This window comes from Lacerta agilis, chromosome 9, assembly GCF_009819535.1.
Source record: "Lacerta agilis isolate rLacAgi1 chromosome 9, rLacAgi1.pri, whole genome shotgun sequence".
NCBI lineage: Eukaryota > Metazoa > Chordata > Lepidosauria > Squamata > Lacertidae > Lacerta > Lacerta agilis.
The window spans coordinates 62104490-62116877 of NC_046320.1; the positions used below are offsets into that span (position 1 = coordinate 62104490).

Sequence of the window (12388 nt, forward strand, 5' to 3'; positions counted from 1 at the left end):
GATGCCGGTAGATTAAATAAATATTCATACACTTTCTCTTCTTAGCACCACCTACACACCCATCAATCATTTTGAAAATACAGAAGATCCAGCGCCGAGGGCCTTCTGGCGGTTCCCTCACTGCGAGAAGCAAAGCCACAGGGAGCCAGGCAGAGGGCCTTCTCAGTGGTGGCGCCCGTCCTGTGGAACGCCCTCCCATCTCATGTCAAAGAGATAAACAACTACCTGACATTCAGAAAATACCCGAAGGCAGCCCTGTTTAGGGAAGTTTTTAATCTGTGATATTTTAATGTATTTTAATATTTGTTGGAAGCCGCCCAGGGTGGCCGGGGAGACCAGCCAGATGGGTGGGGTACAAATAATAAATTATTATTATATTATTATATGTGACCTATAGGGCAGCCTTTGTTTCCTTCCGTCAGACTACATGCTTTCGTCCAAGAAATGGGTGCAATGTCTTTCTTCTTCTTCTTCTTCTTCTTCTTCTTCTTCTTCTTCTTCTATTTATTTTGTCCCAGAGAAGGCAAGGGAGAAGAGCAAGGGAATAGGGCCAGTGGGGGGGAATGGGGGCAGGAAAAGGCACAGCCCCATAACTCTAAAAGGGCAATGCGCTGTCTCCATTGCTTGGCCTGACAACTCTTGGTGGCCCACGGACCACAATTTGGGAACCCCCTGTCCTGGATTTGAGCCCCACATTGGGCAAAATATTCCTAAATTGCAGGGGGTTGGACCAGAGCATCCTTGATGTCCCTTCGAACTCTACATTTCTAGAATGTGCATTGCCTTGACACATTTTAAATATGAGGCACCTGAGGAATGTAGATTAGTCATAATAGAGAACAGAAATACTGTAAATAATAATAATAATAATAATATTTTATTTGTATACCGTCTTTCTATCTTACAATACTCAAGTCGGTTTACAAGCAGAAGAAACAAAAAATGTACATCTTATAACAATCTAATGCAGTACAAAAATGTGATAAAACAAAACTTTAAAATAAGCCCAAAAGTGGAAATTACAGGAATTACCAACGATTGATGAGTGGCAGACGAAGATGGTGGAATATGCTGAACTTGCAAAACTGACCGGCAGGGTCAGAAACCAGGATGACTCAAAGTTTCAAAGAGATCGGAGTAAATTTGTGGAGTATTTAAGATTGAACCGAGGAAGTTTAAAAACACTAGTAGGATTGGAATAAACCTTTGACATAGTTCAATAGATGAAGGGATACAAACTGCATGATGAGAATGGACTAGAAAACCTGCTGACGTGAGGGAGGGGAGTCGTAGCTCGGCAGAGCACTGATTTGTGTAATTTGTGTGTAGATGTTAAATTGGCTGTAATTTGATATATTGGAAAATAAAAAAATTATTTTAAAAAAGACTTTAAAATAAGCCACCTACATCAAAAGTAACATTCAACAATTATTAGAGTAGTATAAAAATAATATCAACATATAAAAAGTTAAACAGAAATCCACTCAACAGTTACAATAAATAATTTCTAAACGAATCAATAAAACAGACGGCAAGCCACAGTACATAAAATAATGCAATACAAATTGAGAAGCAAAGACTGGAGGGTGGAGCAAGGCAGGTAGGTGGAAGGAGGCCTTGCCTGATGGGGTCTCTCCCCTCACCGTTCTTCCTTCAGGAACAGCTCCCTTATGAAAAATAATGGGAAACACGGGTGTTCTGCTTCTGTTTTCTCAGTAGCTCATATATCTTGACTCCGTTGCCCTCTTTTACGCTTCCACCACCTCCTTTTTGGTGAGGATCAGAGCTCGGGGGAAGTGAGTGACACGACTCGCTCTCCCCCCTCAGGCAGTGACGTAGCAGCTTCTCCCCCCCTCCATTACGCCACTCCCCCCCCCCACAGTTAGCCTTGTCCTTGTACATTTTTGGCTGTGAAAAAACACTAGCACCACCGAGCTCACTCAAATGATCTCACCCGCAAGAGCCTCCGGACACATGAGCAAGCAAGCACCCAAGGAAGACTACCTCTGAATCACCATTCGGAGATAAACCTGACAGTAGCAGGAGGACTCCTGCTGCCACTGTGACTGAAAAATACTTGGGAACTCTGCAATGTGACGCTTCCCCGCAAGCCTTGAGCCCGAGGCAAATGTCTGCATTGCCCAATGGGTGATCCAATAATGGATTTCCCGGATAAGATGCTTTTCAGAATGTTGGCAGGGGCAAATTCTCCTACCAATTTCCCCACAGTCCTTTTCTGCATTTCCTTGCCTGTTGCGTTGAGGGGCAGCTGAACTGCCACTCTGCTTTATACCTCTGACAGGGCACTGGTTCTCGAACTTTTTTTTCCTCTGGGCCATACTATCAGAAGGAAAAAAACACCAAATTCCATGCCACGCCCAATTTTCCTGCATTTGCAGGGGGTTGGACTAGATGATCCTCAGGGTCCCTCCCAACTCTACAATTCGATGAAAAGCTCCGCTCATATATTATACAAAGAATGAAAGTTTAACGTCTCCCTCCTCTCTGCCCCTTCCACATTTCCCCTAAATTTATCTCCCACCCTCTCTTTCCCCCTCAACCCCATATGGACTACAGCAAAAAAAAAAATGTCTCTAAGGGATGGCAATCAAATGGCATGAAGGATGCTATGATTTAAAAACAGAGGCACAGAATGTACTTTTGTTACTTATGGAAAGTATTTAATTAAAAACCCCGAATATAATTTTTACCGTAATTGGACATCCTGTATAAACTACTGTAAACAAATAAAAGCAGTTGATTGCCTATTTATTCACTGCAATCGAATACTGTAAGATATTCCACAGAGCCCCAACCCCTGCTGTATAGGTAATACTTTATCTCCAGTCTCCTCATTACTTTCACGATAGTAGTATTTGTCAGCCAGGGGAGAAATGAAGCCTGCTTTGTACATTAACTTCATAGCAGTCAGGAGGAAACCTAATCTAGTCAAGCTGCTCCTGCTGGCTGCCTTCTAAAACTGCAGGCATCTCTTGATTTATCTTGTTATCACTGCTATTTTTCTCTCTCCATTGCAACAAGATGTGGTTATCAGGGCTGTCTCATCCATAGGGGCTAGTGGCGCGGCGCGCCAGGGCGCCGGCCCCCCCAGGGGTGCCCCCGCGAGCCCGCCAGCATACCAGGCGCCCCCCTCCCCAACCCGCCCCCGCCCCCACAGGCGGGCTAGCGGCCGGGCGCTTGCGCGCCGCCAGCGCAGTCGCTGCCACCCATGCCGCTCCCGGGCGGGCTGCTAGCTGGGCGCCCTCGCCTCCCATCCCGGGAGCACTGGAAGGGCGCACAGAGCCCCGCGCCGCTCCACGCCCCTCATCCCCTGCTCGCCCACCCCCCCTCCCGAGGGGCGGCAAGCGCAGGAGGCGGCGGAGAGGCGGCACACCAGGGGCACCGGAGGGATCGCCGTGCCACGGCGGCCGATCTCCCTAAGACGGCCCTGGTGGTTATTATTGTCTCACCAGAGTGGTACATGCTCTGGTTTATCTTCCAATGCGCTTTACACAGGGCTACCTTTGAAGGTGACTCGGAAACTACAACTAATCCAGAATGCGGCTGCCAGACTGGTGATTGGGAACAGCCTCCGGGACCATATAACACCAGCCTTAAAGGATCTACACTGGCTCTCTCCCAGTACATTTCCAAGCAGAATTCAAGGTGTTGGTGCTGACCTTGAAAGCCCTAAACGGCCTCAGCCCAGTATACCTGAAGGAGCATCTCCACCCCCATCGTTCTGCCCAGACATTGAGGTCCACCTCCGAGGGCCTTCTGGCAGTTCCCACATTGCGAGAGGTGAGGTTACAAGGAACCAGGCAGAGGGCCTTCTCAGTAGTGGCACCCGCCCTGTGGAATGCCCTCCCACCAGATGTCAAGGAGATAAACAGCTAGGTGATTTTAAAAAGCCATCTGAAGGCAGCTTTTAGTGTTTGATTCTGTATTGCGTTTTTACTGGTTTTTTGCTGGGAGCCACCCAGTGTGGTTGGAGCAACCCAGTTAGATGGGTGGCATATAAATAAATAATAACAACAATTATTATTCCCATTTTAAAGATTCATGTTTGCCAGAATTTCATTGTATTTTGTTGCAGGTGCTGGGAAATGTGTGAGGGGAAAACTGCCTAGGATTCTCTAGGGGAGGCCATGTGCTTTAAATCTGGGTTGCCCTCCCCACTTACCCTGACTTCTGTGGCCTTGAGCAAGTCACTAGCCCTCCTTTCAGCCTCGATTCTTTAAAATGGGAATAATCATCAGAAGTTGGAGGCTGCAAAATAGCATTGCACTGCAGCGTGGGAAATGATCATCCAGTTCAGGATCAGGGCCAGGGCCAGCCAAGGGCAATTTGGCACCTGAGGTGAACCCCTAAATGGTGCCCTCACCACCAGGGAAGCAGGGGTGAGGGTGATGGAAGATCTGCTTCAGGAACAAGGAGGGAAGAAAGGTCGACATTGGGATCTGCTGTCCTGGTGAATCCTGCCCCCTGAGGCGGTCGCCTCCACTGTGCAGGATACTCCATTGAGTCCTCTCTCCCACTATCCACGTCACTATCTAGCGTTCCACCGAACTCAGTAGAATTTTTAACTTTTGAGGAACCGTGCCTAGGGCAGTGTTGGGGGAAAAAAACAACCACCCACCAGGAAGATGCTTGAGTCATCCTCAGGTCTGAGATTTATGCTGATTGCACAAGCAAAACAGTTAACCCCTACCGTGAAACAATAAGATTAACTTTTTAAAAAAGCATTATTAAAATATGATCCCCTCTGTCTGAAGTGGTAGAGACAGTCTCCACCCCATTCTGCTGGCTCTATGGGCATAGGCAAATGTAACGCACACCCAATCTCCAAAGAAATTAAGAGAGACTAGAGATCCGATCACAGTCTTGTGGTTAACCCTGCCAAAAAAACCTCCAAACCATTTCCTTGATCAAAAATCCGTCAGTGCGTTTTGCTTTTGGTGGTTCGAGCCCACCCGGGGACGGCTGTGTGCAGAATTCCTGCATTGCAGGGGGTTGGACTAGATGACCCTTGGGATACCTTCCAACTCTACAATTCTATGGAAATCGTTCTCGGTCTTGCTTTTTTTTTGGGGGGGGGGAGGCGGTGAAACACAGACGAAAACAACAAACCTCCCTTTTGCTCTGATCTCTGCTTCTCAGCGTTGCTCTCTCTCCTTCCTCCCCCGCCTCCCCCACCCGTAGGTAGTGAGATTCCGAGCTAGGATTGGTGGAGGAATTCTGGGAGGGCGGAGCCAAAGGACCCGGGAGAAGGGGGCGTGTGCGCTACTAGTACACCCGCGGTCGGCAGAGCGATCAGTTTTGCAGCTGCAGAAAGACGCGCCGGGTGTTATTTTTTATTTATTTATCTGCGCTGCTTGATCGATAGATTTAGGTTCATATTTATTTTAGCTCCATAATTTAGACAGGAGGGGATTGTTAGGAGGTCGCGCAGAGCTGCTCCGGTGCGCGGGGCTGCTTGGACCTCGGCGAAGGATCTCGCGCAGAGGTTGGATTTTGTGGAGGGCTGCGCTCGGGAGAGTCGAGGTGAAGTTTTCCTCTCTGAGCTTCGGAGTTCATCTCTGCAGTAGAAACCCGCGCTTTGGCGCCCAGAAGAGACTTGGGAAGATTTGCACAGAGGCGACAAAAATTGGAGAAAACTTGTAGCCTGTATCCGGAGATCCTTTGAGCCAGGTAAAAAGACGCGCGTGCGTGGGAACGAGCGTTTCCGTGTCTGTGAATGCCTTCGGGTTGATGTAGCGTCGTCTGAGCGCACCAGCGATGTGGACCGTGTTGTACGCTTGACTCGTGAAGTTCCACCGATTTCAGCTGGGTTTCCTTTTCCCAGCATTGCGGCCACCCATGAAATTTACCTCCCTTGCTTCCAACAGCTTATTGTCATTACATTTGGCGGATTTGTGCGGAGGACCAGATCCTGCATGCTATAAAGCGTTTCCTCGGGTAGACCCAACCTGCGTTATTGATAGCCTATTTCAGTGACGCGCTATATCGAGTGGAACGTGGGAGGGCCCCTTCTTTGGAAATCAGTGTAACTTGCAGCGAAGTGCTTTGCGCTACTGAGCCAAGGAGATTGGAAAGAGATGGTGGGAAATCGGGAGCATGGTTTTCAACCTACATGGCCACGTTCCCGGGTCACATAAACCAATTTATTCGCTCTTGAAACTAGTTTGATTCAGGGGAAACCCTGGATAACTTAGGGATGCGCGCACATTATAATTTTAAGTGCAGTACTCTTGCTTAAGTGACACATGGATCGCTGCGTTGCATTGTTTACGTTTCTTTTTTGTAAACATTTTTAAGGGGGTCACCAGTATTTTCTTTTGTCGCTTGAAATCAGGATTCACCTTTTGTTACTTTCCATTCTGTGTAAAAAGACTAGGAATGCATTTCTTCCCATATATAGGCTGACTTCCTAGGGCTCTTTTTTTTTTGGTAAACAAGAGAGGAATTCCTGCTTGTTTCCAAAATACTCTCCTCGGTAATGTAGAGGATGCATGGAGACGACTTGCTGTGAGGGGTCAGGGTATACCTTTCAAGAGGGCAGCTCCTTTGAACGGAACTGAATAACTCGACAGATGGATTGGTGGGATTTTATAGGGCAGATCCATGCCATGCACATTTAAAACGCATAAGGACTCCCTCGTGGGGAAACCTGGGAACTGTAGTTCCCCCCCCCCTGCCAGAGCTACCATTCCCAGCATCCTTAACAGACTGCAGTTCCCAGGACTTCTTTTAGGAGAAGTCACAGGCTTCAAATGTGTTTTAAAGTGTGTTCAGTAATTGGAGTTGATGTCAAAAGGTGATTTCAGCTAGCTCCTCTATTCAAAGGGTTGTGTAAACAGTACAGTAAACTGATACTGAGCTACACTGAAATGCATCAGCTGTGTACTTTAAGATGCTTGCTTGTCAGTCAGTGAAAAATGAGACTGGCGTAGACTTGTTTACAGTGGTGTAACGGTGAATTCTGTAAAAATGATTTTTCTTAATCAATGCAGGCATTCTGGCTTTAATACTGTTTCACGCCACTCAAATCTCCGAGTTGTGTGAAAGTCTGGGGGGTCTAGGCACTTTCCCAGGGTTCGTGTTAAGGCACAGCAGAGACTGTGTTGTCTTTATGATATATGGTCCATTTTTACACAACCTGAACCTACGATGGAGGCGTTTGCACTCCCAAAGGTTCTTGCTTCTCCCAAGCTGTAGCCAGGGATCTGAAAAGACCTCAGCCATGGCTCTGACCTCTGCTGCAGCTTGCCACTTACAGCAAACTGAAATCCGCATCTGAAATCCTAGAAAAACGCCATTCTTTTGGTCTCTGCCCACTTGGGCACTGAATCCCCACTTTCTTAATGGCCCATCATCACCTTGCCTTTGTTAACAACTTGTACTCATTATCAGGCTAGCCTGGTTCTTCCAGCAATTCAAGCGCTCTGAAAATTCAGGGGGCTTGATTAAATTCTGACCCCTTAATGGTTCCAGGAATTTAGGGGAGTCTGTCCCCTCCGCAACTGTAACACTACTAAGTCATGTTTCTTGCTGAACTCTGGCCCCCTCTGCTTTTGCTTAATATCTAGCCTGATGAAGAGTTCTGCTGGACTCAGAAGATTGCTCGGTGCTTTGTGGCATTTTGGTTATAATACCAGGGACCTTGGAATTTTCAGGATAAAAACGGCAGGTTAACCCTTTAGCTGTGCGTGCTAATGTAACCTAACCCCTCCTCCTCTGCAGATCTTATTACGTAGGTTTCTCTCTGCGAAAAGCTTATTTATTTGGCATTCTGAGAATTGGTAAATAGAGCCCCATGGAGACGATGCCGTTGTTTCTGCTCTGATATGACTAGTGAGTCCCTGCTTCACTATGTCACTGTGGCAACCTGATCACAAAACATACTGTATTCACTAGGAAGTAAGTTCTACTGATTTAAGAAAATGCAACCTAAGCCCTTCTAACCAGCTCCTCTGCTGTTAACGTTTGCTCATCTTTGTTTAAAAAGCTTGAAATCAGAATTGGAGGACTTCATGGCGGACAGGAACCATAGAATTGTAGAGTTGGAAAAGGGACCCTGAGGGTCATCTAGCCCAACCCCCGTGTGACAGGTGGCCATCTAGCCTCTGCTTATAAACCCCAAAGGAAGGAAAGTCCACCACCTCCCAAGGGAGTCAGTTCTACGGTTGAACGGTGCTTGCCGCCAGAGAGTTATTCCTGATGTTTACTTGGAAACTTCTTTCTTGTAACTTGAAGCCATTGGTTCGAGTCCTACCCTCCAGAGCAGGAGAAAACAGGCTTGCTCCATTCTCCATGTGACAGCCCTTGAGATATTTGAAGGTGGCTATCCTGTCTCCTCCCAGTCTCCTCTTTCCCAGGCTAAACATGCTCAGCTCCCTCAACCATTCCTCATAGGGCTTCCAGACCCTTGGTCATCTTGGTTTCCCTCTTCTGCCCACCTTCCAGCTTGTCAACATCCTTCTTAAATGGTGGTTGCCCAGAAGTGGATACGATATGTCAACTGTGGAAGATGCCCTTTCAATCATAGCTACCTGTCATACCTTAACTAGGCAGAGGGCACTTTGGGACAATAGCCAATGAAGTCTCTGTTCTCCTATCCTAGAACCTAAGCCACAAGGTTATGTAGATCAGCCATACCAGAGTGAGAATCCTCCTTGTCGAGGGTGGGGAGACTGTGGCTCGGCAGGTGCTGTTTTAATCCATTAGCCACAGCCAACAGGAGCAGTCGGCTGGGGTGATACAACCTGTAGTCTAACAACATATAGAGGACCACGGGTTCCTTGTCCCCAAGAGCTCCCAACTGCTTTAATGGAAGCTGGTGTGTGGCCCAAGAAAAGAACAGGGCGAGTCGAGGAGAACTGAAACCTTATCATTCAGAGCTGAAGCTTACAGGGGCGGCAGGCCTTTAAAAATGTCTTGTCTGGCTGGTGTACTTCCTCCTCCGTTGGGAGAATCTGTGCTCGTTCTCTTCCCCTCTCATTTCTGCGCTAACGGGTTTGTTTTGGCTCGCCTTGCCAAGCCTGGAGACGCGGAAACATCCTCCCACAGTGCGGCTGAGTGTTGCTAAGCCCTCTAAATTTAGGACCGGGCAAGATGCGGAACAGAGAAAGGGAAGGCAGGGAGAAGATCTGGAGTTTGGTAGGGCGGCAGCCTTGTTTTGATCATAAGATCTGGCAAGTAAGACTTGGGTGTCAACCGGTGACTCGTTCGTTCCTCCCCAAACATAGTGCAGAATGATTTCTATATGCTAGGGATGGAAACCCTGATAATGCCTCTTCATTGCCTGGGTGGAGCATGGTGTGTGCGTGTCAAAACTAGACTACTGTACTGTAAATTTCTGTTTGTGGTTCCACCCACTCTGGCTCACTTGTATGTGGCCCTTGGAAAGTGGTCCAGAAGGGAATGCAGCCCTCAGTCTGGAAAAGGTTCCCCACCCCTGATTTATGGCTGTATGATATGGTTGTTGGTTGGCACAAGGGGAGAAGATGAATGATTTAAAGGGGGAGAAACTTTAGGGCAGAAGGTTATGCTAAGTATAACCTTTGATGCTACATATCGAAGCAGCTCCGTATAGTTAAAGCTATGGTTTTCCCAGCAGTAATGTATGGAAGTGAGAGCTGGACCATAAAGAAGGCTGATCTCCGAAGAATTGATGCTTTTGAATTATGGTGCTGGAGGAGACTCTTGAGAGTCCCATGGACTGCAAAAAGATCAAACTTATCCATCCTTAAAGAAATCAGCCCTGAGTGCTCACTGGAAGGACAGATCCTGAAGTTGAGGCTCCAGTACTTTGGCCACCTAATGAGAAGAGAAGACTCCCTGGAGAAGACCCTGATGTTGGGAAAGATGGAGGGCACAAGGAGAAGGGGACGACAGAGGATGAGATGGTTGGACAGTGTTCTCGAAGCGACTAGCATGCGTTTGGCCAAACTGTGGGAGGCAGTGAAAGATTGGCGTGCTCTGGTCCATGGGGTCACGAAGAGTCGGACACGACTGTACGACTGAACAACAACAACAACAACAACAATTGAAGCAGCTATTGCATGCTCTTAGATTTGTCATCAGCGTGGTTAAGGTGATACTAAAAGTGTGGAAGACGGACTTCTGTTATTATATATTGCTGTTGGGAGGAGAAACTTCCCAAGTGGTGGTGTTTTTTCTATATCAGAGTTGGGCAAACCTGTCATTGCAGTTATTATTCTGTGGGGAAGGTTGCAAGCCATCTTTCCAAAGATGGCTTAACACAGGGATAATATCTGCCTCCCCCATAGAAACTAGCTCCTGGAAGGGGGTGGGGAAAATAAACCGTGTGAGAGAGCATCAGACAGGGGAAAGAGTTTGAATCTTTACACCTGGTTAATGCTGAACAGAGCATAGCTGGGAATGTCTTGTTAACATCTGACCGTTGTTTAGAGGTGGGAGGTGGCAAGTGGACCTGCAACAAAATGTTGCAGTATAGAGTACTCTATTGTACAGCCACATGAGGGATGGAGCAAGCTTGCTTTCTCCTGCTCTGGAGGCTAGGACGCAAATCAATGGATTCAAGTTACAAGAAAGGAGGTTCGGACCCAGGTCAAGCAAGGAGCACATGGGAGGAGTTACAATATGTTCCAGCCAGGCAAAAACCTTCAAGAAGAGTACAAAGGAGGACTGTTGAGCTGTGTGACTTGGGAATGTGGGAAGGGCCACATTCAGGCCCCTGGCTGGTGATTCCCTATCTCTGTTCCATTATGAAGAACAGAAACTCATCTGCCAAATGTGTTTCTAATAGGTAGATGGTTTTATGCTTTCTCTTGGGCTGCGGTCTTCAGATCATTTTCTCTGGAACTGTTTGTGTTGTCTGCGTGGGAGCATTTGGACCTGTTAACTGATGAGGCACACCAGAAAAGCACCCAGTCAGGGCAGTTCTTCCAGTAATACCTGTTGCAATCACCTTTCTGGTGCCGTCCAAGGCCTGGGGGGGGGGGACTCTGCTAGCCAAGGCAGGTGTCCACCGTTCCTGCCTCTCCTCCGCCAGTGCAGAGAAAAACTTTGCAGAAAACAATATTGCTGGAAACATTCGTGACAGGCAGCAAATGCTTTTTACTCATGATCCTGGACAACTGATTGGTGGCATCCGTCATGATTTGATGCCTTTGAGAGCCTTATCCTACATTGGGTGTCCCTGGGTTCTACTGTATAGAGAGATGGAATGTTCTCCCCGGTGACTTTTCCCTGATTCTGTTAATTTACATTAAGAGTTACTGTACTATTTCTGATTTGGATTTGGCCAAAAAAAGGCCACTACCAGGTAATGCAATGATACGGATGAGGATAGGCACAACCACAAGTCACTATTGTATTGTTGTGTGTTGTGAAATGAAACCTCATACAAGCAAAAAAAAATGTCTTGTCCTATATCAGCCTTTGCCACCCTGGTGCAGTGGCGGAAAGCAGGCAGGGGCAGGGCTGGTGTGTGTTCTGGGGCGTGGTGTGGCGTGCCGAGATGGAACCCTATCGGGATCCCACTGCCCGGGGCGCCCCGCCCCCTACACCCCGCCCTTCCTACGCCAGTGCCCTGGTGCCCTCCAGCTGTTTTGGACTAGATGATGGGAGTTCTAGTCTGAAACATCTGGAGGGCGCCAGGTTGACAAAGTCTGCTATTAGTGTACTTGGAAGCCTGTGTGTGTGTGTGTGTGTGCGTGTCTAGCCTAATGTAAAAATAGTCAGAGTGAAGCCAAGTTCCTGAGACATATTGCAAGATAACAGAGTGACTCAGAGCTGCTTTCCTCGCTCTGAAGAGTTTTGTTTTCCGAGTGCCCCATAAAGCGTGTGGGTGTGCATGCCTTAAGTCTGCCTGAACAAGAGGTTAAAAGTTAAAGTCTCTTAATCATTCCAAAAGCATTCCCCTCTGTAACATTTTCTTGTAAGCTGTACATGGAGATAAAGAGTCCCCCCTTTCTTTTCCATCTACTGTGCCTGCTTCTTAATGTGTACTTGGAAGATCCCACTTAATCTGTTGACTTTGTAGGTGTGATGATTTGAAAGGCTGAGATTTTGATCCAAGGGTTTGGAGTCAGGTTCCACCTTCTGCTCAACTGGAGAATTGCTGGCTGATGAAATAACCCAGCTGCTGAAGGGTGGCTGTCCTGAAACCCATTCTTCTTTCGTCTGCTTTTGACAAAGTCTTACATTGGGGGAAATTAGCATCGCTGCAATTGGATTAGATTTCACCAGACAAGGAAGTCCTGAGGCTGCATGCATTTCTTCAAATCCTGAACTCTGTGCTTTTTCGTCAAAACCCATTTTGTGGCTAATTGATGTATTTTCACATGTCTGTGGCTTATTTGTCAAAACCCATCTTGTGGCTAATTGATGTATTTTCACA

General features: G+C 47.4%; 1 protein-coding gene across 2 annotated transcripts in view; it reads left to right on the forward strand.

Annotated features, from left to right (window-relative positions):
* Positions 1–12388, forward strand: part of LOC117053220 (ras-GEF domain-containing family member 1B) — a 231920-nt gene that overhangs the window by 189029 nt on the left and 30503 nt on the right. The window contains exon 1 of one of the 2 annotated variants that reach the window (XM_033160806.1): positions 5379–5691. The exons of the other annotated variant lie outside the window; for it this stretch is intronic. The gene's annotated coding sequence lies outside the window, so the exon portion shown is untranslated. Of the gene's footprint in view, positions 1–5378; positions 5692–12388 lie in introns of those variants that run through there. 2 annotated transcript variants of the gene reach the window in all.